Source organism: Apteryx rowi, unplaced genomic scaffold, assembly GCF_003343035.1.
Source record: "Apteryx rowi isolate R43461 unplaced genomic scaffold, aptRow1 scaffold_942, whole genome shotgun sequence".
Taxonomy (NCBI): Eukaryota; Metazoa; Chordata; class Aves; order Apterygiformes; family Apterygidae; genus Apteryx; species Apteryx rowi.
In genome coordinates, this window is record NW_020451252.1 from 151,651 (window position 1) to 163,883 (window position 12,233).

The 12,233-nt window shown below is 48.2% G+C and overlaps 1 protein-coding gene across 1 annotated transcript in view; it reads left to right on the forward strand.

Annotated features, from left to right (window-relative positions):
• Window positions 1–378, forward strand: part of LOC112978567 (brain-specific homeobox/POU domain protein 3) — a 4,493-nt gene extending 4,115 nt beyond the window's left edge. Inside the window, exon 2 of the mRNA XM_026092169.1 lies at window positions 346–378. The gene's annotated coding sequence lies outside the window, so the exon portion shown is untranslated. The remainder of the gene's footprint in view (window positions 1–345) is intronic.
• The last annotated feature ends 11,855 nt before the right edge of the window (window positions 379–12,233 follow it).

Here is a 12,233-nt window from a genome sequence, read left to right on the forward strand (position 1 = left end):
GCCCGCCCTGCCCGGCCCCGAGCCGCACAGGGGGGTCCACGCGCCCCGCGCAGCTGCGGCCGTACAGCTCTATTTCTGGGCGCTTCCCAAACCCCTTCCCCGCCTTTGTTCTTTCGCTTCATTCCTGTTTTTTCCATGAAGCGAAAAGCGCATTTTCATAAATAGACCTTGGCCAAGTGCTGGCCATGAAATTTTAATGAAGGCTGGATGCTGAGTGCTGCCCGGGGGGGCCTTGGAGAATCAGCTCCGTGCAGCATTAGCAGGGCCCTGTTCGCTCTCCCCACCTCCCCGGCTCTCCCTCGCAGACACAACACACTCCAGTCTGCTGCTACTCCTGCCTCGGAGCGTGTCCCCCGGCAGCCCCCCCCCCCCCCAAAAGGCAAGAGTCCGAGTCCTGCCCGGACTGCGGCGAAGGCGCGGGGGCGCTGTGCCCGGCCGGGGTCGGTGCCCGGAGCCGGCGGCTCTCAGGTGCCGCTCTGACGCTGCTCTTAAAAGTTTGCAAGGCAAGCGATGCAATATTTATCACCCGCGATCATAAAAAGGCGAGTCGGTATTTCCCACTCACAAATGCAAAGCGCTTAGGCAAATGCGCGCTCGGCTCGGGAGCTGGAGCGAGGCTGGGCCGCCCGGGGCTCTGCCGCGGGCAGTGACAGCAAAGTCCCGGTCCCCGGACGGCGCTGCCGGCCGCCAGGTAAGGGGGGTCCCGCCAGGGACCAGAGCAAAGGATGGCACATGGAGGGGCATACTCGGACAACCAGTAGCAGCCCGGGGTCTACCCTGGCAGGGAAGGACGCTGGGGAGCGTCGGGGCTCTGCAGGCAGTGGCTCCGGGAGCAGCCACAAGGCCTGGCAAACTCATTACATATGGGGACTCGGCAGGACTGGGCTTGGAGCAGGGCAGGGAGGCCTGGAAATTGGTCCTGCCAGATCAGGGTGTCGGGTCCTGGGCTACGCGGATGGGAGGGTCCAAGAGGAGATCGAGAAGAGCCCCTTTTGCCACTGCTCCTGCAGCAGCCTGGCACCCCCTCCTGAACAGCTACCCTCCTGGTCACAGGTCAGGGAACAGCTGCTGGTCCTTCCTCCCAGGAGTGGAGTTAGGAGCCAGGAGAGGGGGTGACAAGGAAAGTCCAGGGACAGGTTCAAGTCCTGGTCCCTTGCCCTACTGGTCACATGTCTTGGGGTCTCTGCTCTTCCGCTCCTGCTGCTGAGTTACCACTGCCTGCCACAGTGCTGCTCTCCAGGGTGTGAAAGCCAGGGGGAAGTTTAGCTGGTCAGAGATGCTGAAAGGCCTGGGAGATTGTCCTCTTTGCTGAGGGGCTTCCCAACTGACTCTCTTCTGGGGCAGCACACACAGGTCTCACCCCATGCACTGAGACCCAGGATAGAAATGTAAATGGACCTGAAACCCCTTTGAATTGAGCTTCTCTGCAGTGCACACTGTGCAGACAGAGGCTGAGAAAAGTCCAAGGCAAGGACAGGAAAGAGCTTTGGAAGAAGGATCAGAAATGCACACTCATGTGTGCATAGGTATCACAAGAACACAGGATAGGTATCACACATTGCACTCACGGACATATACAGGCAGCATGCATACACAGACACACACAGACATCACACATATGCACACACACTCACACAGACTCTCAGACATCTGCAAACCCCCACCCTTTCTCTCTCCCTGTTCCTGGAGTGCAAAGGAAGCCCCTGAACCATGATCTTACAGCAAAAATAGCATTAAATGAAAAGTATATTGATTGAACTGGATACTCAGCTCTAGCCATTTTTTTCATTTGAGGTTTGATATAGAAACGGGCTTTGAGATTTATCAAATATGTGGCTTTGGCAGCAAGTCCACCTCTAAGTGTACCTGCTCACCTACCACCGATACAGGCCCAGAGCTTGGTGAGAAGATGGAGGCCACCAATCCTAATCTACCTCTAAATAGATGGGACAGATGGGGATGGTACAAGTCCCCTACCTTCTCTCACCACTCCAGCCAGGAGATGGTTCATCTGGGAGTTCAAAAGCATCAGACAACAGCTAAGTCACACAGTACTAGAGGTAAGATTTGAGCCCAGATACAGACACTTACATCTGGGGTCTCCAAAGCAAGAGTGCACAGATGAATGCTCTAGGTGAGTGACCTCTAGGCTTCAGTTATGGTCAATGAAGAGGGACCAAGGAGTCTACAATGCAGTTAAGCTTTTTCTAACATTGACTTCTGAAGTGGAACAGGAGAATTGTGCCCTAAAGGCATCTTACTTAAAGACTATGAAGAAGTTAGATGACCAGCTCAGGTGAAGACATGTACAAATGGAGACATAACGGCTCAACGGAGGTGAATCCTACCCCTAGTGCTGCAAAGGCTTCCTAAAGAAAGATGGCCTTCAATTCTGGGATGTTGTAACTCTCTGGCCTTGGTGCTTGGAGCTCTGACCAGCAGGTCCAGAATGGGAGCTGCTGGCAGCCCTACAGCAAGGAGCTCTCTTGCAATGCAGTACTTATTGCCAAGCTGTCGAGCTCTGGGCCATGCTCATTTATCTTCTGACATAAAAGCCAAGATCCTCCAAAGAATTTAGGCACCTAAGCCCCTTGAGGCTTCAGCATATATTTAGAGGGATCCAAGCCAGCATGCCCATGCCACCACCCTTAAGCACATAAGAATGTGCTTAAAGTTATCTATGCTCTGATGAATTAAGGCTGGCAACTCCAGACAAATGCAGATGTATCTGAAGAGAAGAAATTTTGGGGAAAGCACTATCTCTCCTTTACATTTGGGAACAAATTAGGGACCATACCTGATGCACTGCACCAGATCCCTTTCACCCCATTTCATTTTACAGGCACAGGGATTAACAGTCATTCCTGGACCACAGGTGGTTAGCAAACAGTGCCAGCAGAGCTCCTCTGTCAGCACTGTATCACATGACCAAGGGGCTGACTCCCACACTGGGAAGGGAAACAAGGTAAGAAAGGTCGCTGATAGCCATGATGGGTGGGGACTATCAGTGGGACCCCCTTGGGACCTCTTTGCAAGCTCCTACCTTTGGCTCCCCCCCCATCTCTCCATCCCTAAGCTATGTGATTAGGTCTTGTAGCTCTAGGCCTCATGCAGAGCTTTTGAGGAAATGGAGGAGCAGGAAGGAAGGTCACCAACACGGGCAAACCCCAGTTACAGCAACAGGCATTGACTGACTCCAGTGGAGTCACTCCAGACTACACGCATGTCACTATGACCAGCCCTTAAACCAGAAAAGGAATGCATGAACCCCCCCCATCAAAATATTTCCAGCACGTCAAAGCTTTGTGCTCAGCTTTGGGTCTGGAGTAGAGAAAATCCTACATGTTCTTTAAAAGATTCCTGCCTTTGAAAGTCATACAGGCAAAGGGTACCCATGCTGATGGACTCTCTTCTATTATTCTATGTGTTTTAGTGCAGTGCAGAGCAGATGTATTTTTAAAAAGGCCAGCGCTTGAAGTAGGCTCTGTTCCACTACAGGGGAAAAAGGAGTAAAGCAGTAATTACAGGCTTCATAGGTGCCTGAGCACAGAGAAGGATAGCTGGACTTGAGGGGGAGCTCAGGAAGAAAGCTATCAATTAGCTGCCTGTGGAAAGAATTTGGGAAATGGGTCAGGGTACTTCATGTTTTCGGGGCAAACCCCATGGCTGGCTGTGAAGGACAGGGGAGCAAGCAGGACAATTAGCCCCTTCCCCAGTTGATCAGTTGCTCTTTACAGGTAACAAGCCCTAGGTCAGGACATTCATTTCCCAGCTCTGCTCTTTGCCAGATACCAAGCTCTTTGCCCATCTCAGGGAATTTTCTGGGGATTTTGTCCGAGCAGGGAATGCAGGATCAGGCCCTCTTATGCAAGTTTCCACCATAGTTCTGTTATACCAGGTGCGGCAAGGTCTTTCTGTGCTGTAGGTATCAGAACGCAGTGGCAGAGGTAAGTTGGTGACATGCTTTGGTTAGAAGGGAGGAGAAAGTATTTCTGATGGTGGAAGAGTTGTAGGGATTCAGAGCACAGGGAAAGCCTGGGGAGAGGTGACCTAGCACGGGGAAGGTTGAGACAGATGGGCTGGTCTGTGTTATCGGAGTCTGACACTCAAATGTGGGTGAATGCTCAGGGGCCTCAGCTTTTGTTCATAGCTCAGCCACTAGCCAGGGGTTGGGGTTAGGGAAAGAATGACAATGAGCAAATAAATCATTGTTTGAGTTAGGGGTCAGTTCTTCATGACATTCTCGTACAGTCTTGCCTATCTCCATAGCTCAGGGATCATGGTTTGGGCTTTAAAGGTTTCCAGATTCATTAGCTGGGCACTGTTAGAAGTGTACTATGAAGAAATCCAGGTCCAGGACTCAATTCTGTTCCTATTTACACCTGGATAAAGCATTCTGGACTGCAGAATTTGGATCACTTTCCTCTGAGTCTGATCAGAAGAGGATGGGAGCTCCAAAGAGCAACAAGACAAAGCCTGTTGCCACTCACTCTTGAGACATCTCCTGGTTTGCATTTCCAAGGAGCAAATTCTGAGTTTCCTCCTGTTGCTACCAAAATCAAGAGCTGGGACCTTACAGGATGCTCAGTCTTACTGCAGTTACCAACAGGTTTAACATTTGACTCTAGCAAGACCAAAGCCATAGTACATTGGAATATAGCATCATGAAGTTAGGCCCACTAGTGAGAATAAGAGGTTCTGATAAAGTTATAAGATTTTTTTAATCTATGTTAATGAAACACTTTAAGCAATTTAATCTGGTGCTTTTCCTATACAAAGACTGAGGTCTTGATCTCACTTCAGGTCTTACCTACAAGAATAGTCCTCCACCAGCTAGCAATCCTACTGAAGCCCTATGGGAATACTCCTGGGACTAAGGCCTTCTCACCTATACGTGTTTTTAGCCATAAGGTCTAAGGAAGGCTGTGGGACTTAGCTTTAGATCACTGGGTGGAGCAGAAAGCAGAGGTGCTCCCATGAGATTTCAGAAACATTAGGCACCTGGAGATAGAGAGATCAGAGATAAAATCTATATTTCATCCACAATATCTCAGTAACATTTCCAGTAGCTCAAGAGAAATAAGTGCTCTCTGAGAAATATGAAAATGATAACTAAGAATGATGTTTTATTTATACCAAGCAAGGAAGGTTTTAGTTTCACAAGAAAAAAGTGTGTGTGTGTGTGTGTGTGTGTGTGTGTGTGTGTATAAAGTCATACCTAACTATTCTGTGACTATCCAGCTGCTACATGTGCATCAGTGTTTTGCAGAGCTTGTTTTCAGTGATGCACACAGCAATTCTTATATAAAGCTACTCAGCAGAATCTCTGCCTCATTCATCATCAGCTCCAGGAAAAACACTTCCCAGTCTCATTGCACATTACTGTTGGCTAAATATTGAAGCAAAACCACGTTTGTCTTCCATAAAACTGAGCATCTAACTCAAGGAGGAAATGACTGGTGAGCTTTGCAATCCAATAGGAGAGTATCTACCACACATCTGCTCTGTATCTCACAATGATTCCAGACTGAGTTTGAACTGGTTCTTAACACTGAGATTAATACTTCAATACAGGAGGTCTCTCTTGCTCATTTGCATTTGCATTATATACCTTGGGATCCCAAGTGAGATCAGCATTCAGGATCCACCAAATTCATGATTCCACTTTTAGCCGTGCTCTGTAGGACTGGGTCAGGGTCCCACTGACAGTAGTGGAAGCTCAGGGCAGGAGTGGTTTTTTTTAATGTAATCACTGAAATCAGTCATTACCATTTTGGAGGAGGCCTCTTTCCACACTTCAAGTCGCACCATGAACAAATCTGTTCCCTGTCGTTTCTGCCTTTTGACTTTCTTTCTTCCCTCTTCACTCTCGCTCAACATCCTCCATCTCTCCACTGTCTCTTCTGCTCTTTTCTCCTCCTTCTCTCTGCCCTGCAGGACTCTCAGCCCTTGCAGTCTGTCCTCTCACGTGTGGCCCAGTGCTTCAGCTAGGCCAAGCAGTCAAGAAACAATTAATATGTGGTAAACAGTTAACTCTGGTAAATGACCTGCTCCAAAGCCATTACTCAATGCCTCAGACTCTCTGCACACTCAAATGGACATCACTGCCTCATGGATGCTGGGGTCCCATTTAGAAAGTTTTCCCCACAATCCCAAAAATTAAAGAATGATGTTAAGCTCAGGTATGTCCCACTACATACCTGCCTCCAGTGGTGTGTTTGCTATGTGCCACATATGTGAGCTGACAACCTAGCTGAATGTTTTTACTGCTCCAGTCCAAGGTCAGGGAACAGGAAAGGCCTAAGGAGCTCACTCTACAGTGAGAGAAGGATGGGATTAAGAGCTGATGCTGGAGACATTGGTGCTGAGTTTCCTCAGGATCTGAGCATGATCAGTGACAGCTGGAAGGATGTTGGTTTCCAGCATTAGACAAACAGGTCAACAAGTGGTACACAGCGGTAGTGTGGGACCTTACAAGAAAGGACAATGTTGTCTTAATCAGAGATCAGGTGGAAATGATAGGGTTGCATCTGTACTTGTAATGCAATGGCCTTCCTGCCCAGTGCTATCAGCATGTACTGGAAGCACTATTGGAAGTGCTTTTTCTGTCCTCTGAAACTCTCCTGCTGTGCTGTACCAAGTGACAGCTGCATTTCAATACCAAGTGGCAGGGATCCTTTAGACACAGACAGATTTTAATGGCTATAAAGCATACTGAGAAGGAGATGCTCTAGAAATCAAAAATCAATATTGCTGAGATGTTCTAATAAGAACCTGGCAAGCTCTCACTGCATTGTCTGCACCAGGCGATCGACGCTGAAGTGTTCTGTTGAGTTTTAAGGGTTACAGAGGTATTTTCCTTGCATAACAGAGTAGTTCAGAGAGTCACAGGTGTGTAACATGCCGGGTTTTTATAAGGGCTGCATTCAGCCTACCCATTGTCTGTGCTGAATTTAGTGGTTATGGGTACTTCAGTGCCTAAACTCAAGGTCATGATGAGTCATTTCATCCCTCAGTAGCCAGTTCGGGTAGGGGTTTGGGGTACCCGCAGCTCATTTAGAAACCTGCAGCAGAAGGACATTCTTTCACCCTTCATGGCTTTTGGGAACCAGTGAGATGTCTTGGGAGATGGTTCTGCTCATCAGTCTGCTGTGAGAGATGAAACAATTCCCCACTTTTTTTCTCTAGTCACAAGCTCCAAATGCTGCTTGGGTTGCTGGAGAATTCATGAGAGCCTCCAAAGGCAGGGAGAGTACTGCATCCTAAACGTGCTTCCTCATGACACCTCTCTCTGCTCTGTTTTTCAGCTCTGTTCCCTGGCATTCATGATACTCATCTAACAGCTGTGCTTAGTGATTAGTGTCTTTGTAAATTTAACTGGACTGTTCTAGTATATGGTGACCTCTGCTTGAGCATCTCTGTACCAAGGCCTGATGGGTGCTTCTTAATAACTGATCCAAGAAAATTTTTGGAAAAATCATCCAGTGATGCTGACTGCATCTGAATTATATTCCTGTCTCCCTTTCTCTCCGCCATGTCTCAGCTCCTTCAAGCTTAACACACACTGCTGTTTGTGCAAGACTCTGTTAAAAAGTGTCCCATGAATGCTGTCAAAGGGATGATTAGTGGCAGATGGTAATAAGAAATAACATGAGGGAAATGCAGGAAGTTATTTTGATGTCAATGTTACCTATCTGGGGGCTTTGCAATAGGGATGTGTTACTCTTGCAGCCCTATATATATATATATATGTATATGTCCTCCTGGAACCTGATTCTTTCAGCTGCTGCCCCCAAACCATACTGGACTGGTTCAGTGACTGCGCTCTGATTGCTCAGCACTTCAGAAAATCTAGCCTGGGAAGTACAGTTGAGTCCTACTCCTGCTCCGACTTTAATGAATGGGAGGTTTGTTATTGTATCGTGCTGTGGCAATTTCAATAGTGAGAGAGTCCCATCCTTCCCATGAAGTGGACTAAAGTGGCAGCTAGAACTAAAGCCTCCAGGTCTAAGCAGCTGGAGGTCTGTATCAAATGGCCAACAAGCAACCAATTCATGGAGGCAGCTCATGGATCCTACTGGCTACAGATGTGCAGGGTTCATTTCACCTTGCTGGAGATGTTTAAGTTAAACTAACTGAGTGCATCTCTGGGTCCTTGGAGAGAGATCAGTACCTCCAGTGAAGCATTTAGCCCACTGTGAGCTTTAGGAGGACAGGGATCTCACACCCTCTGGAGCTACAACTGCCCCAAGGACTAAGGGACAAGCTGAACTCCCAAGGGGTCGAACTGAGGTGAGAGAAATCCTGCCCCAGAGGATCTTCTCTGGTTCAGGGAAGGAAGGTTTCTGACCAGAGTGCACCAACACAAAGTAGGAGGCAGGAGGTCCCTTTCCTTCTGCATTCTTGGACCTGAAGGACTTCAGGGCAGTCAGATCCCTTTGAAATAGCTGCAGTTTAGCCCTTCACAGTCCTGTTCAGCCCTTTCCTTTTCCCTTCCTTTCGCCTACTTTTCATTTCAGGCTCATGTGTTGATAGGAACTTTCTCCTGTGACATCTCCTGAATATGACATCCAGAGGGAAGGATGCTGTCATCTACTCGCCAAGGCAGCATCTGGCTCTTGGGTTGGAGTAGTGGGTAGACTGCTCTTCCGTGCCTTTACTTGCAGGGCTGCTGTGCCATTCACAGCCTCAGCTCACCCTTAGCTTCCTGAGAAAGCTTCACTCTCACTGGCAAAGCCAATTGGCATTTCTGAAACATCTGGGAAATGCTGTGCCCCTGAGCATACCTGTTTCCAGCTTTGCCTCCTGGAATAGGCCATTCACCAGGGTCATCAGGGAGTCTTCATGCTTTCTAAATCACCAGGGTAGGACAGAGTTTGCCTCTGGGAGAAAGGCTGAATCACATCACTACTGAGACACCAACAAACCTGTTCAGTGCTCATCTTGAGGGGGCAGCTCTTGGGTTGCATTTAGCACTGAAGTACTTTCCCAAAACAGCAGCTTAATCTAATCTTGTCGTTCATGATAGGAAAGGAAATCCAACCCTCATCTTACCAGATAAGAGGAGCGAAGGGCACATGCTGGAGCAGACTCAGAGATCAGCTCACCCCTGGATGTAGCAGAAACTAAGATAGTCTGCTCCAGTGCAGAACCTGGCAATGGCCAGAGCGTGGAACAAACCAGGACTGAACCAACAGCAGAAATCCACTAAGAGAGTCCTAGGCTCCAGTCTCTCCCATTAGAGACCAAAGTCTGCTTGCAGAGAGCCAGGGAGGGAACACAGTCTGTGTACAGGGCTAATGGCTTCTGATAACTCTTCCTGGAGATGCTTTAATTGTTTTTGCCTAGGTTTCTTCCTCACAGGCTGTTCTGCTCGGCATCTCTTATGTTTTAGCACTATACCTCTCTCCTGCAGCCAGCATATGGGAGTGCTTACTAACCTCCAGGTTCTCACACGGATTTTTTTCTTACCCCCGCTGTGCTGTTTGGTTCAGATCTAAGTGCGTTTTCAATTGTGATGTCTGTAAGTCTTTATGAAACAACATAGCTTAAAGAGGGAAGAAAAAAATAGATTATATCTAGACGTACTCTGTAGCTAAAACCATGGGAATCTTCTGCTCTATAACTGTTTACAGCACCCAATAGCTTTGCAGTGCAGCCAGCTTGATCAGCAGCACGTGGGGTCACTTCTCTGGCCACGACCAATTCATCACAAACTGTAACCCTATGTTTGTTATCTTTGTGCTGCTGTCTTCTCTGGTGTAAAGGCGTATGGACAGACAGGGGCACATCCCCAAGGAGTGCAAACCAGCTGTGAGGATTCAGGGGGAGACATGCTGACCAAGATACTAAGTTGTAGTCCCTGTATCTTGTGGACAAGCCCAGCTCTGTTGTGAGACAGAGAATGGAAAGAGGTCAGTCTACTCATGATACCAACTTACATGACATGATATCTTTTCCACAGGAAGTTTCTCTATGTTTTTACAAGCCCTGGGTCAAATTTTGTTCTCCATTACCTTGAAATTGAGACAATCGTTCCATGTAGTACTGACATTGCTGAAAGCCAAATTTCTGGGAGTCTCTCTGCCTGTCGGCAAGAAGTGCAACCACCTATGGAGTGCAAACAGCAGTGTACAACGCTGCCTGGCACTTAGGAACAAGAAGTGAGCAGATTCCTAATGCCAGGCAGGATTTGAGGGTAAGCTCAGATAGGCAGATCGCTAGGAATGGACCTCTGGTCTTGACTTCTTGAAGAAATTGCCGGGAACTATTAATAACTGTAAGTGCAGGCTTTCATTTGAAACCTAGAGTCCCATCAGAACAAAACACGCTGACTAGCATGCTGAGGAAGTGGTCCGACTATGAGGGGAAAGCACACCTTTTGCACCTTTTGATCAGAAGGAGGACGTGTTTGAAAGCTGCCCTGTTTAGGACTTGGGACCAGATTCTGCCTGTCCTCTGTTGTGTCTCATGATACTTCATCAGTCCGGGGAACTGAAGCTGTCACACATCTGCAAACTTATCCCTGTGATGTACCTGATCCCCAAGTCCTGGCCAAAGGTCAGTGGGACTCTTGACCTGCCTCCCCAAATTGTTCTTGTAATCCAGTTTGACTACGATGTTTTCCTTTGATCCTTGTCTGGAACAGTGCTGTTAAGTAGCTGTCACGCTCTGCACCAGTAACAGCTCTATTAAGCAAGCCTCTTGCTAGTGGATATGGTTGATTTTTGCCATGATAACTGTGTAACTCCCCCCGCCTTGGTGAATGACTGGCTGTTATAAGATACTAACTGAGCCAACCACATGCTTCATAATGTCAATTGTAGTTCAGTGTTAATTATTTATGTTAAAACTTCATAATGTACTATTAAATGGGCTGCAGGATATTTTGGTTAAATTAAGGAAACCTTAAAGCTCCCTCTACAGGGCCTTGCTCTTTGGGCTTTGCTAAGAGCAAAGGTTCAATTAAAGCTTAGGCATTGTGGCCTCTGCGTAGGGCCTCCAATTACTGAAATCATGTGAATGTGGAGATCAGTTGAATAGCTCAGCTTCATTGCTTTCAACAGTAAGTTTCTAGGTGACATGTTTACCAGGAAGGTCTCGAAGCCCAGTCTGCCACCTACTTGAGTCTGCAGAGGACCTGAAACAATGAATGTGTTGCCTTCTGAATTTGAACTTGCTACATGCACACACAGCATGGCCACAAAGCCATGTTTACCTGTCCCTGAGGACACTACTGGGGGGACAGTGCTGTACAGATCAGTCCTTGAAGTGCTCTTGTATGGTCAGCTCCGGGCAGGCAGGTTGGCCCCAGTGTCCTACCTCAACTAGCCTGGGTGCTGCGTGCCTGGATGTGGCCTGGGTGCTGCATGGCTGGATGTAAAGACAGCCTGAGCCAAGATCACTCTTACACCCTGTGGATGCGGAGAGCCAAGCCACACAGCTCTCTCCATGCTCCTTGACCCAGATTCTATCTCCTTGTTAATCACATAGACATCTTCCTCAGCAGCACTCACCCTGGCCCTGCTGCCCCATGTGCATCAGGCCCAGCACAGCTCTTGCACCGGCTGCTCTGGGGACCAGAGCAGTCCTTTGGATGGCCCATGGACTGCAACTGATGTTGAACCTTAGCTTTCTAACACCCTCCATGCTCTAACCCCTGAACAAGTGCATAATAGGGGATGGCTGCTGTGTTTTCTAAGAGCAAAGGGATCCTGCTTAGCCCTGTCAAATAATATTAAGTGTGTACCCTAGCGGAGAATCCTAATTGGGCAGACTTAGCAGAGTGCCTGCCTGAAGTCCTACTGGGAGGTGCTGTTCACAAACTGCCCTGGTCTGGGGTCTCCTCTTGCCTGGATCTCAGCCTGATGTCTTTCCAAGACAAGTACCTAAATCATTGCACAGACTTAGGAACCATGGAGCCCATCATGCATTTGGGTTCTGTCTGGGAACTAGATGTCTCAGAGTGAGATAGCACTTGAGTCCTTTATGGGACCTTGAGCCCCAAAGACACATGGGGAACTTTCACTTAAGCAGATTGAGACCAGCTCCTACCCTAGCTCCAACCCTAGCTCCAAGACAAACTTGGACTGCATGACGGAGACCTCAGTTAACACCATACAGCTCAGAGCCCGCCCACACTCACAGTCTTGATATGCAGGTTACAACTCTGTTCAAGTCAGTTGGCCGACTCCTGGTGAGAGAAACCAAGAGTGTGATCAGCAAACAGCTTT